Source organism: Oncorhynchus masou, chromosome 21 (genome assembly GCF_036934945.1).
Source record: "Oncorhynchus masou masou isolate Uvic2021 chromosome 21, UVic_Omas_1.1, whole genome shotgun sequence".
NCBI classification, from domain to species: domain Eukaryota; kingdom Metazoa; phylum Chordata; class Actinopteri; order Salmoniformes; family Salmonidae; genus Oncorhynchus; species Oncorhynchus masou.
In genome coordinates, this window is record NC_088232.1 from 21,041,981 (window position 1) to 21,056,681 (window position 14,701).

The following is a 14,701-nucleotide window of genomic DNA, read 5'->3' on the forward strand; positions in this document are numbered from 1 at the left end:
TCACAGTACATTAGACTCAGTCACCCAGGTAAATGTGGTTGTCAGCCAAAGTAGCTGAAGTAATGGGGTGCATCTCAAATGCCACCAAATTCCCTATATAGTGCACTGCTTTTTGACTTTTTTGCTTTTTGTGCGTTACATTTGGAATAGGGTGCCAGTTGGGGACCATCCATGGTTCTGGGTCTGTTGTCCCTGACCAAAGATCACATGCTAAATTACATTCAATATGCAGTATAGGCAGAGTATAATGACCTAACACAAACAAAGTAAAAGTCCATCTGCTGATTTCTGCCGGAGGCAAAAATCCCATTAGGTCAGTACAAGCAACATAGTGACCAATTCTATTGACCTCATTTATATTTTTCTTGTTTACTAATGATCAGGGAACACACACACTGTCGATTGAGTAAGCAGTACTTTAGTAGTAAGAGTGGGAAAGAGAGACAAATCTCACAGAATTGGAGAAAATGGGGGATATGGACACTGCAGCAGTGGACTTAGGGTTAGAAAGACTGTACCATATGGCACCATATTCCCTATATAGTGCACTTCTTCTGACCAGAGCCCTAGGCACTGGCCAAAAGGACTCCATTTAGACAGGCAGCCCAATTCAGATTATTTTCGAGACTAATTGATCTTTTGACCAATCACATCAGATCTTTCCACAGACGATCTGATTGGTCAAAAGAGTCAAAATTAGTGACAAAAGATAACAATTGGAGTGCATGTATAAATGCAGCCAAGTAGGTTCACAATATAGGGAACAATGTGCCCTTTGACACAAATTCAATATTTAATTTCCATAAATATATTTGATATTATATACATATATATATATATATATATATATATATATAGGAACCTGTTTATTATATTAAAACACTTGAGACACAATTTCAAATGCACACACGTAACCAATTACACAGAGTTAAAAAATGACAAGTATAATTTTTCTGTGTTCAAGTCAACAACAACCAAAAAGGGGAATATTTATCTTTGATAACATAACAAGAGATAAACTGGGGTTTCTTTGTAGATGTGGGAACAAAGCAGCAATTTAGAACAAATTCTTGTGACTTCAAAGCCATGTTAACTCAGTCCACAGGGAAGCCGTATGGCTCCCATCAAAGATTATCAAACTGATTTTATGTTGTTTGATGTGTGAGAGAATGAGAAAGAGGGAGAGAGAAATAGACAGAGAAGAGAAAAGTTTCTTCATTAAAAATAGACGGCAATCTGATTCTGTCATTGCTTCTCTCTGTCAATATATGGCTGTGTACAGGCAGCACAATACAGGCAGCACAATTCTGATATTTTTTTCACTAATTGGTCAGCTATGAAAAATATTGGTCAAAGTCCTATTAGTGGGAAAAAAATATCACAATTGGGAAGCCTGTGTAAACCCAGCCTATTATACCTGGGGAGAGATGTAAGCATTTTGAAAAGGTGATAAACACCAATTAATTTCAGGCAATTAAGTGCAAGAGGGAAAAAACTACTTTCAATACTGTTCAATGGGGGAAATCTTCATTAGCATTGACTACACGTAAAGGTAACTTAACTACACTGAACAAAAATATAAACGCAACATGCAAAATATTGGCCCCATGTTTCATGAGCTGAAATAAAATGTCCCAGATATTTTTTCATACGCACCAAAAGCTTATTTCTCTAAAATGTTCACAATCTGTTCACATCCCTGTTAATCAGCATTTCTCATTTACCAAGATAATCCACACACCTGACAGGTGTTGCATATTAAGATTTTTATTAAACAGCATGATCATTACATAAGTGCACCTTGTTGTGGGGACAATAAAAGGCCACTCTATAATGTGCAGTTTTGTGGGACAACACAGTGTCACAGATGTCTCTTTTGAGGGAGCGTGCAATTGGCATGCTGACTGCAGGAATGTCCACCAGAGCTGTTGCCAGAGAATTCAATGTTCATTTCACCACCATAGGCTGCCTCCAACATTGTTTTAGACTGGCCATACAACCACAAGTCCAACAACCACGAGTCCGAGGAATAAAAAGGCCTTTTATAAGCATTTCATTTGACATATTAGCTGAATATTTTTTTTAATACCACACAAATTACGGAAATTACAGGCTAACGTATTTCTCCAATGTCCATGTGTATCTTCTTTGCAACGAAATGTGTCCCCTGTTCGCAAATAATGAAATAGGAGACTTCTTTAGGAATCTGAGCATGGCACTTTCAAAAGTTAGACCTACCTTTCCACCCCAGACAGAGTAGGCCTACTGATGCAGAAAAAGGTCAGCTTTAACTGCTGGCTACTCTTCTTCTGTAGCTTAGCTCAATGAGAGAAGGTCTCAAGTGTTTCCCTGTCTGGGTTGAAACATCTTCTTTTGTACAGAAAGCGAATAGCTTAATCAATTGATAGTGACAGAATTAGATTTATTTGCAAGCAAAGTCTATTTTTGTTGTTTGCTTGGCTATAGAAGGTTGTAGCTCAGCCTCTGAGTGTGAAAGAAATTAAACAATGATATCTCCATATGCATCGCATCTTTCCCAGGTATATTACACCTTCTTTCTAAAATAAAACATTGTGGACCAAAGAGCTGTTATACAGCGATTGTACAAAACATGAGGAATATTGAATTGTACCCCTTTTTGCTCTCTGAACAGGCTGAATTTGTCGCAGCATGGACTCTGAGATCTGTCGACTTCAATGATTAAAGATGGCATCATGTTCTTTGGGTGGTGGGCCATTCTTGATTCACCCGGGAAACTGTTGAGTGTGAAAAACACAGCAGCGTTGCAGTTCTTGACAAGAACTGGTGCGCCTGGAACCTACTACCATACCCCGTTCAAAGGCACTTAAATATTTTGCCTTTCCCATTCACCCTCTGAATGACACGCATACACAATCCATGTCTCAAGGCTTAAAATTATTCTTTATCCTGTCCCCTCCCCTTTATCTACACTGATTGAAGTGGATTCAACAAGTGACATCAATAAGGGATCACAGCTTTCACCTGGAGTCACCTGGTCAGTCTATGTCATGAAAGAGCAGGTGTTCTTAAAATGTTTTGTGCACAGTGTATATTCAAGTATATATTAGGCTGTCAATGAGTATGGCTAAGCTATTCTTCATAGTGCTAGTGAATTGAAATATAATATCGCCAAAAGCATCAGTTTAATTAGGCCTAAATGTGCAATAAAAAGTACTGTGCCTATAGCTTATTTAATAAAACCCTTTCTATCGGCTGATGTCCTATGTCAGGGTTCTCCAACCCTGTTCCTGGAGAGCTACCTTTCTACAGGTTTTCACTCCAACCCCAGTATTAATTCATCGGATGAATTTGATCAACCAGCTAATTATTGAATCAGATGCGCTAGATTAGGTTAGGTTTGGAAAACCTACAGCGTGTTGGCTCTCCACAAACAGGGTTGGAGAGCCCTGTCCTAGGCAACCGATCGCAAAGCAGGGTATCCCCGCTAAACCTTTTGTAAATAGCAAGTTCACTTTGTCATCCATAAACACGTCTCAAGTGCAAATATGGTTCTGCAGCAAAAATCAACAGATTAGCATTGCTATTAGGAATATCAGGAAGGACGTCTACCATGGATTGCTAAAATAATGATTATGATCACACTTCATCAATTTAAATATTATGGAGACACCTAGAGCAGCAGTCAAAACTTTGGACACACTTACTCATTCAAGTTTTTTTTATATTTAAAAAAAACTCTATGCAAACTGGAAACCACATATCATGAGGCTGCATTCATTGTGGCTGGGGATTTTAACAAGGCTAATCTGAAAACAAGACTTCCTAAATTGTATCAGCATATCAATTGCGCAACCAGGGCTGGTAAAACCCTAGATCATTGTTATTCTAACTTCCGCGACGCCTAAGGCCCTCCCCCGCCCTCCTTTCGGAAAAGCTGACCACGACTCCATTTTGTTGCTCCCAGCCTACAGACAGAAACTTAAACAAGAAGCTCCTGCGCTCAGGTCTGTTCAACGCTGGTCCGACCAATCTGATTCCACGCTTCAAGACTGCTTCGATCACGTGGATTGGGATATGTTCCGCATTGCGTCCAACAACAACATTGATGAATATGCTGATTCGGTGAGCGAGTTCATTAGAAAGTGCATTGACGATGTCGTACCCATAGCAATGATTAAAACATTCCCAAACCAGAAACCGTGGATTTATGGCAGCATTCGCGTGAAACTGAAAGCGCGAGCCATTGCTTTTAACCAGGGCAAGGTGACCAGAAACAGGACCGAACACAAACAGTGTAGCTATTCCCTCCGTAAGGCAATCAAACAAGCTAAGCGTCAGTATAGAGACAAAGTAGAGTCGCAATTCAACGGTTCAGACACAAGAGGTATGTGGCAGGGTCTACAGTCAATCATGGAATACAAAAAGAAAACCAGCCCCGTCGCGGAACAGAATGTCTTGCTCCCAGACAGACTAAATAACTTTTTTTGCCCGCTTTGAGGACAATACAGTGCCACTGACACGACCCGCTACCAAAACATGCGGACTCTCCTTCACTGCAGCCGACGTGAGTAAAACATTTAAACGTGTTAACCCTTGCAAGGCTGCCGGCCCAGACGGCATCCCTAGCCGCTCCCTCAGAGCATGCGCAGATCAGCTGACTGGTGTGTTTACGGACATATTCAATCAATCATTATCCCAGTCTGCTGTTCCCACATGCTTCAAGAGGGCCACCATTGTCCCTGTTCCCAAGAAAGCTAAGATAACTGAGCTAAACGACTACCGCCCCCGTCGCACTCAATTCCGTCATCATGAAGTGCTTTGAGAGACTAGTCAAGGACCATATCACCTCCACCCTACCTGACACCCTAGACCCACTCCAATTTGCTTACCGCCCAAATAGGTCCACAGACGACGCAATCGCAACCACACTGCACACTGCCCTAACCCATCTGGACAAGAGGACACTACAGTGGTAGGCTTGATTCCCAACAACGATGAGACGGCCTACAGGGAGGAGGTGAGGGCCCTCGGAGTGTGGTGTCAGGAAAATAACCTCACACTCAACGTCAACAAAACAAAGGAGATGATTGTGGACTTCAGGAAACAGCAGAGGGAGCACCCCCCTATCCACATCGACGGGACAGTAGTGGAGAGGGTAGTAAGTTTTAAGTTCCTCGGCGTACACATCACAGACAAACTGAATTGGTCCACGCACACAGACAGCGTGGTGAAGAAGGTGCAGCAGCGCCTCTTCAACCTCAGGCGGCTTAAGAAATTTGGCTTGTCACCAAAAGCACTCACAAACTTCTACAGATGCACAATTGAGAGCATCCTGTCGGGCTGTATCACCGCCTGGTATGGTAACTGCTCCGCCCACAATCGTAAGGCTCTCCAGAGGGTAGTGAGGTCTACACAACGCATCACTGGGGGCAAACTACCTGCCCTCCAAGACACATACACCACCCGATGTCACAGGAAGGCCATAAAGATTATCAAGGACAACAACCACCTGAGCCACTACCTGTTCACCCCACTATCATCCAGAAGGCGAGGTCAGTACAGGTGCATCAAAGCAGGGACCGAGAGACTGAAAAACAGCTTCTATCTCAAGGCCATCAGACTGTTAAACAGCCACCACTAACATTGAGTGGCTGCTGCCAACACACTGACTCAACTCCAGCCACTTTAATAATGGAAATTGATGTAAAAATATATCACTAGCCACTTTAAACTATGCCACTTTGTTTACATACCCTACATTACTCATCTCATATGTATATACTGTACTCTATACCATCTACTCCATCTTGCCTATGCCGTTCTGTACCATCACTCATTCATATATCTTTATGTACATATTATTTATCCCTTTACACTTGTGTGTATAAGGTAGTAGTTTTGGAATTGTTAGGTTATATTACTTGTTGGTTATTACTGCATTGTCGGAACAAGAAGCATTTCGCTACACTCGCATTAACATTTGCTAACCATGTGTATGTGACAAATACATTTGATTTGAGCTTTGCACACTTTTGGCACTCTCTCAACCAGCTTCACCTGGATTGTTTTTCCAACAGTCTTGAAGGAGTACCCACATTTGCCACACTTGTTGGCTGCTTTTCCTTCACTCTGTGGTCCAACTCATCCCAAACATCTCAATTGGGTTGAGGTGGGGTGATTGTGGAGGCCAGGTAATCCATCACTCTCCTTCTTGGTCAAATAGCCTTTACACATTCTGGAGGTATGTTGGGTCATTGTCCTATTGAAAAACAAATGATAGTCCCACTAAGTGCAAACCCTTGAATGGGTACTGTAGGTGTGTATACATTTGTCAGCCAAGCACAAGTTATCAGTATAGCCTATTATCGTCTAGACATGACGTTGAAATATCTACATGCCTAGAATAAAAACCTCCAGGCTTCTGTCATAGGAGTCAAAAATGAAGATTCTACTTTTTTTAACCTTTATTTAACTATGTAAGTCAGTTAAGAAAAACATTTACAATGACGGCCTACACCGGTCAAACCCAGATAACGCTGGGGCAAATGTGCGCCGCCCAATGGAAATCCCAATCACGGCCTGTTGTGATACAGCCTGGAATCGTAGTGACGCCTCAAGCACTGAGATGCAGTGCCTTAGACCACTGCACCACTCGGGAGTCAAAACTATAAAAAATCAAAACTATGAAATAACACATATGGAATCAATCAGCAACCATTGAAGGGTTAAACAAATCAAAATATATTTTAGATATGCTTTTACTTCCATGTGGTACCACAAAATGACATTATGTTGTGTTGAGACTCAAAATGAAAAATGTCTGCCGTAACCAGGGAAATTACCATGGAGTTACATTCTGAGTTCACAATGCATTTTTCCATGTCCTGTGTTTCTCTCACAGGGGACCTGATAAATGCTAAGGTGTCGTAGCTTCAGTGTGTTCTAGCTAATGGTCATGGTCAGCATCCACCCATTGGTTCCAACACAGCCCTTCGGGAGATAAACTAGCTATAATAGCACAGTCATTACCTGACTTACTTCATTGTTGAATGGTTAATTTCACATGAGTGTGGGTGGTTTGATATGTTTTCGTAGCATAACTTATTGGGAATACATTTGAGTCCGTCCAGGTGTTGTGTGTGTTTGGCTGATTGCAGCAGTATGTAGGAAAATGTGTAATGACTTAGTCCATGAGACAACACATGCTTGAGGTGTATGATTGAATAAAAAATATACTTGTATTTGTCACATGCTTTGCAAAACACAGGTGTAGACTAGCAGTGCAATAACTTGGCTATATACACGGGGTACCAGTACTGAGTCAATGTGCAGGGGTAGAATGTAATTGAGGTAGATATGTACATATAGGTAGGGATAAAGTGGAGACAAGGCAATGGGATAGATAATAAACAGTAACAGCAGTGTATGTGATCTAAAATTGATATTTCAAATTAAGGGAAATGCAACTCAAGTAAGGCATGAATTTGCTAACAGCCTTTAATACCTTTTCTGGTATAAATTGTCAGGACCCGGTTACGAACCTGGGTCTCCGGAGTGAGAAACAGTCACTTAACCAACTGAGCCACAAATAGTCAGCAGAACCCAGAAGATGAGGCAGACACAGCAGTACTTAAGACGGTGTATTTAATAAAGTAAAAAGGAGAAGTCCTTCAATACAAAAAATGGCAAATCCAAAAGGTGGTAGGAATAGCACAAAAAAGCCTCAAGAGATACTCGAAAACAAAAACAGAATTCCACAAGAGCATCCACCGGAATCGACAAGAATACACAGAACACTAGGGCTGGGTGCTAACATACAAACACAGAGCACAGAACTGAGGGAAACTAAGGGTTTAAATACAATCAGGGAAAACGAGGCACAGGTGCAAATAATAATGGGGAACAAGGGAAAAAACATAAGGTCAAAAAGCACAATGGGGGCATCTAGTGACCAAAACCCGGAACAACCCTGACCAAATCCTGACAATAAATAAGTAATTATGAGAGAGAGAGGGAGAGAGACAGAGAGAGAGAGAGAGAGAGATTAATATCCACCAATAATAAAAACTAACAATTGAGTTTTGGAAACAGCTCAAATACAGTGACCCACTCTCATATCATTACCAAGCTCTGCATATGGCAAGAGCTGAGCAAAGAAAAGACTCCCTGCATCCAGCTGGTCCTGGGGTTGAGTTTACAAACCTGTGCTACTAACACACTGTAACTTCAGGACCAGAACAAATGACAACAGTCAAAACAGAATTTTATCACCTATTGCGAAACAAACACAAGCACAAACAAAATAGGCAAAATGTTTGATAATAATTTCTGATCAAAACCTTAGAAAAACCTTGACAAAGTACAGACTTAGTGAGACTTAGCACAGCTTTGCCTTTGAGAAGGGTAGACACGGGAAAACCTTGCTCCCTGTAGAAGACAGAGCAGCATTTCCTGAAAACAATACAAAATGTAAGTAATTTCAGCATTTTGCTTCCCCAGATTTGAAATAATCATTATTGAAGGTTTCCAAGACCTGGTGGGGTACTGTAGGACACAGAGAACTGTGGGTTGGCAGCGCACTACATTGCTGCCTGGCTTAAAATGTAGGACAGTGTCTGACAGACCAACCAGCCTGCACACATCCTCACGTTATTCACCTATTTACTTGTATTTTTGTTGTTGATATTGTTCATGAATCATTCCATTTTGAAATTTAAAGAGAGGAAGACAGAGAGAGAGAGAGAGAGAGAGGGGAGAGAGAGAGAGAGAGAGAGAGAGAGAGAGAGAGAATTGCTGGAATTCAATCATTGAATAGCCACTATCTGCCATTATTGAATTCCAGTCTAAGTATGGAAGCATCCTACAGTATGGTTGTATCCCAAATAGCACCGTATTTCCTTTATAGTGCGCTACTTTTGACCAGGGCTCATTGCCATTTGGGACACATGCTTCATTTCCTAGGGTCAGAGTCTGGAATGATTTAATCCTGGACATATCCCGTTCCTCTGATTCGTTCCCATTAGTATGTGTGTCAGGGAAACCATTCTCCTAGCTGTCTAGTCGTCCAGAGGCCTGCCGATTTGAACACTCCAGAACTGCATTAAAACCTCCTCTGCCCTCCTCCATATATTTCATTCCTTCATTCTCCATCTATTTACACGAGAGGTGTAATGAGAAATGATGATCACCATCTCTGCTCTGCAGTCACAGAGATCTCCTCTGTGCCTGGGAGATCATTTCCCTCTGTGTGTGTTAATACTAAGTGTCCCCTAATGAAGTAAGGATTTATATGGTTATACAGTACTATTATCTTACTGGTTCCCTGGTCTTAGATTTAGAGGAAGACATCTTTATCTAACATTTACTTCAAAACTATGAACTAAATTAAATGCAAAGCCTCTTTGTTTGGAGAAAACAAAATTAAAAGTTAGTCTTTCTGAAATCACTCTTTTCATGCCCAGAAATGATAGTGGTTTTGCTGTCTCACAGAATCTCACAATATTTACAGCTGAGCTGAAAGCTACCTGAGAATAGAGGGTATGTCCCAAATGGCACCCTATGTCCCCTTAGGGCTTTGGTCAAAATAGTGGATTATATTTTACTCTTACATCAACGCTTTTATCCTTAGCGACTCACAAGTGCAATGTGGGTTAAGTGCCTTGCTCAATGGCACATTGACATATTTTTCACAGTCGGCTCAGGGATTCAAATCAGTGACCTTTTGGCTACTGGCCCAATGCTCTTAACTGCTAGGCTTCCTGCCAACCTTTTTAGGGAATAGGGTTCTATTTGTAACAGGAGGAAGAAGGAAGAGATCCAGTTATCAGTGGAAGTATGTCCCTTTGATGCCTTCATTACTTTCTGCCTCTGCTGGGATTTTTTTTTTTACACGGGCATCCCTCATCCCTCTCTTTCCACAATTTATAGTGTGACTTTCTCTCTCTCGTTTTTCTCACTTTGTCAATATTTTATTATTCTCTTCCTTTGCTCTCCCTCCATTCATCTTCACTTCAGACACAGGCTTGCACCAGAGGGGGTCCTTAACAAAGGAAAGCAATCCGGAGCGAGGGAAGGGGAGGGCGGAAGAGTGCAGAGGATTATCTCTACAGAGAGACGACTGGAAATAAAAGGACTGGAAAGACTGATCATATCCTTTTATTTCACTATAAAAAGGGAAATACGATAAAACATATGTGTAAAAGTAATGCAAATATCTCCCAGGGATAAAGACAGAGTAAAATATAGAATCAATTATAGCAGGAGTCTCAATGGACTCAATGGGTACAGCAGTTTTAAAACACGTTTACTGTAAACTGGGCTCTTTTGTTACTTGTGAAAGTACACATTTACACGTTGCTTTTAGAGACAATAGGTTATTTACAAGACAACAAAACATCATCTGAAAAACACAACTCCCCAGCAAAAATAAAGAATTTAACCATATGTAATTAAAAACACAACCAATTTGGAGCAAATGGTCCTTCGAGCCGGATATGAACCAACGACTGAAATATGTTCATCGTATTGAGATGCCACTGATTAACTGTCTCATGGTTGGGGGCCCCCCGATAGCATATGAACATGTCTGAAGCAATCGCAAAATGTGTAGAATAGCGGGAAATTAGCTTTAAAGGTTGACTTTCGGCGCAAAAAAATAGTACAACTGTCACGCCTTGGTCTTAGTATTTTGTGTTTTAGTTTATTAGTTAGTCAGGCCAGGGTGTGACATGGGTTTATTGTTTGTTGTGTTCGTAGTGGGGTTTTTTAGTTATTGGGATTGTAGCTGATTAGGGGTGTGTGTTACTTAGGTTTGGCTGCCTGAGGCGGTTCTCAATCAGAGTCAGGTGATTCTCGTTGTCTCCGATTGGGAACCGTATTTAGGTAGCCTGGGTTTCGCTTTGTATTTCGTGGGTGATTGTTCCTGTCTCTGTGTTAGTTTCACCAGTCAGGCTGTAATAGGTTTCACGTTCCGTTTGTTGTTTTTGTATTTATTAGTTATTCAAGTATAGTTCGCTTGTTTGTTTTCACTAATAAACATGTGTAACCTACACGCTGCATTTCGGTCCGACTTTCTTGCGACAAACGAGGAACGCCGTTACAACAACTCCTCCATTTTCTCAATTTTGAAACAGAAAGGGTGTGTGTCTTTGGTGGTTAATCGATATGTCATTCTGGTCATGCGTGCCACGACCGAAGTAACAGCTAAGCTAGCCACTTGTAGCTCAGTATGTTTTGACATCATATCACAGGATTTGTTTTTGGAAGGAAGCTTTAGAGATTGGTAAGAAATTGCAGTTCTGTAGCCAAATATGTTATTCGTTAAAAAATATGTATGCATTAAATGACCTGGTATAAATGGTGCATTGATCAGTTATACAGTTTAAAGCCATTATTTTTGCTTTATTGCCAAAAGTCGACCTTTAAAAGAACTGCCCAATGTTTCCAGATTTCTATAAAGATGAAATGTGGATCCGTTCATTTGAACGTACGCTTGTACATTCGTACATAGGTTCATATGTTCGTACGAAACTTGGGTGAATGATGTGTCTTGCCATAGAGATCCGTCATTTACAAAATTCCACTGATTATCCCTAAGGGGGGCACTGTATCCTTCGTGGGGGACTACATGTTTACTGTTGCTTTTTTTAAACAAAGTTAGTGATAAACCCAGCAGTCATACGAGACAGAGCGAGACAGAACTCTCTCTCTCTCTCTCTCTCTCTCTCTCTCTCTCTCTCTCTCTCTCTCAAGACTGATTGGAGAGGTCTTTTGGAGGGCTCTGTTCTTTTTCTTATAAAACTGCGCATTTTCTCTCTGTACCATGGCAAAATGTCCTTCCACTTATACTGTTTTCAAAATACCCCTCCATATACTCCTCAAAAAGTCATAATAAGTCATGTCAAACTGTCGTGAATTGCAGGAAATGTGTTTTAAAATGTTATTTTTTTTTAAATCTGGGGAAGGACTCCCCCCCAATATCATCACCACAATTTTGCTTTGATCGAATGATTGTGTCCAGTTTCATTCCACACTGATAACCAGGGAGACTAAGGGAGGAGAGGGGATGAGTGATACATACATTAAAGTTACTTTAACGCTGTGCTGTGTGTGTGTCCGCATCAGTGTGTATGTATGTGTCACTGTTAGTGTGTGTTTCAGTGTCACAGTGTGTGTTTGTGTGCGAGTCTCAGTGTCAGTTTGTGTGTGTGTGCGTGTGTGTGTGTGCAAGCATCCTGTCACTGTGTTGTGACAGAATAAGATGTGTGGAATGGGCTGTGCAATCAGCAGGCCATCCACCCAAGCTATTTCCTTCCTCCCGGGCTCCCTCTGTCACGGTCCAGTAAATTGACCCAGTGATGCCTGGTTAGACAGGCCGCTGCTGCTGCTCCCACTGCATTACCCACAGCTCACAAATAAGTAACTTACTACAGCTGCACTGCAGAGAGAACAGAGACCCATTTCTCTATGCCTTGTGTTACCTCATCATCACCCCTCCCAAAATACTTCCTACCAGCATCTCTATGCATATGCTGCTTCTCAAATCGCACCCTATTCCCTATAAAGTGCCTTACCTTTGACCAGAGCCCGATTGGCCCCATAGGATCTGGTTAAAAGTAGTGCACTATATAGAGAATAGGGTGTGATTTGGGACACATATTTCCTCATCACAACCACTTCCAAAAGACCTCATCGGCCCATAGATTTAGTCACATGCAGGTGTATCTGTCTTGTGCCCATAGCACTTGAGTTGAAATCATGCATTACTGCAAGTCATCTTTACATTACACTCTGCATTGCAAAAGCCACTCATCACCACCATCACACGTGGCAAAAGCATATTTCTCAAGTCAGAAATTATCATGCGGAGTACATACAGATGGTGTATGGTGAATGAATGGGGAGAAAGGCAACGATTGTCGTGGCTCTTTTCATGTGGAGTTTAGTACACACCCTCAAGGGTACACTGCTATGACGCATTTAACTTTCTCCACACAGTTCATACACAGGGCAAGAGAGAGAGAGAGAGAGAGAGAGAGAGACTCATTGATAGTCAATGGGATATCGTAAGACAAAAACACACTGAGAGACAGACACAGCATACATGCGTTATTGAAATCAGCTTTGGATCCGATTTGATCACATTCCAGCGAGGGATGCCATCTGTCTGATAACAATTATCTCTGCAAACAAACCAATATATAATGGCCCCCACCAGATTGAACTGACCTACCAAGCCCTCCTGTTTAAATGGTACCTTCTGCTGTCTTTACTCTTAGAAAAACAGGTGCTAAGTAGACCATGTAGGGTTCTTCAGTTTGTCCCCATAGGGGAACCCTTTTTGTCAGGTTCTTCATAGAACCCCCTGTAAATGGTTACCTAGAACTCTCTATGAACACACTTTGGATGGTTCTTCTTCTATGAATACTTCCACCATCCTTATTAGCCTTTAAAATCATATTATTTATGGCATATATTACGAAGCCTTTCTTTGAGGGTGTAGTTATACCCTAACATAGTGTTGTTAGGACACTCATGCTTTTACAGGCCACATCAGGCCTGCAAGTCACATTGTGCTGGCTTGCAAAGGCATGTTTAATTCCTATTGGAACAACAACCTGAATTCAGAATGACTGCCAGGGTAGGGAAGATGGAATACTGAGACTAGCTCAATCATCTAAACTGGAACAACCATCTCAGTTAAACTACTAACAGATTTGATTAGTTCATAAAAATGTATACAATTTTTCTTTGTGTAGCATAACATGTATGAATCAATCAATGTACATGCAAAACCGCAAAATCTGAAAATCATCTTGCAATAGAGCATGCTGGGAAATATGATATATGGTTCTATGTAGAACCCTTCTTGCCTTCCAAAGAATTATCAAATAACCGTTTCTTCCAAAAACAATTCTTAGGATGTTAAAGGTTCTAGGTAGAACCCTATCCTTCTTCAAAGAACCCTTATGGAACCCTTTTATCTAAGAGTGTGCAGTTTTTCATGGAGCCAGTCGGACAGAGTGGAACCCTACCTCCCAAGCAGAGTAAATGGTAATGCATCACGTTTTAATAGAGCAACACCTGTGAGGGCCAGAGCCTCTCAGTAATGAGAGTTGTGTAATAAATTAGCAGGGCCTTATTGAGATCTGTCTGTGGCCAAACAATGGCTTCACTGTTCCATCCCAGTGCTGCAGGCTCTCTCTTTCTCTCGCTGCCCCCACAGCAGCAGAATTCCTTCAAAACACCTAATGTCCCCACTTCCTCAATTTCTCTCCTTTGACAACCCCGCAACTTCCATCTCACACTTAATTACCATTTCATTTTTCATTTACCTCCAGAATCGTCCTGAGTCCCCAACCTTCCATCTCCCAAGCAACAAAGACAAAAAAAACAACAATCAGGCAGAATAGAATGTAACACGTGAATGCTAATATCTTTACGCAGTGTAATCTCAGCAGATGTTTAATATTATGCAGGTTTATGATGGCTTTTGAAGCAAAGAGAGCCATAACCCCATTATTTCAAGAGATTGTGCCATTGTAATATCTGGTATTAGAGCCTGATCCACTGAGAGGTGACCAACCCAACCTCTCCATATTCCTAAACTGAGTTAAACCATTGTCTGTGTCCCAAATAGCACTCTTTCCCCTTAATAGTGTACTACGTTTGGCCCATAGGGAATAGGGTGCCAACTTGATCCCTCCAGCCTAAAATTAAG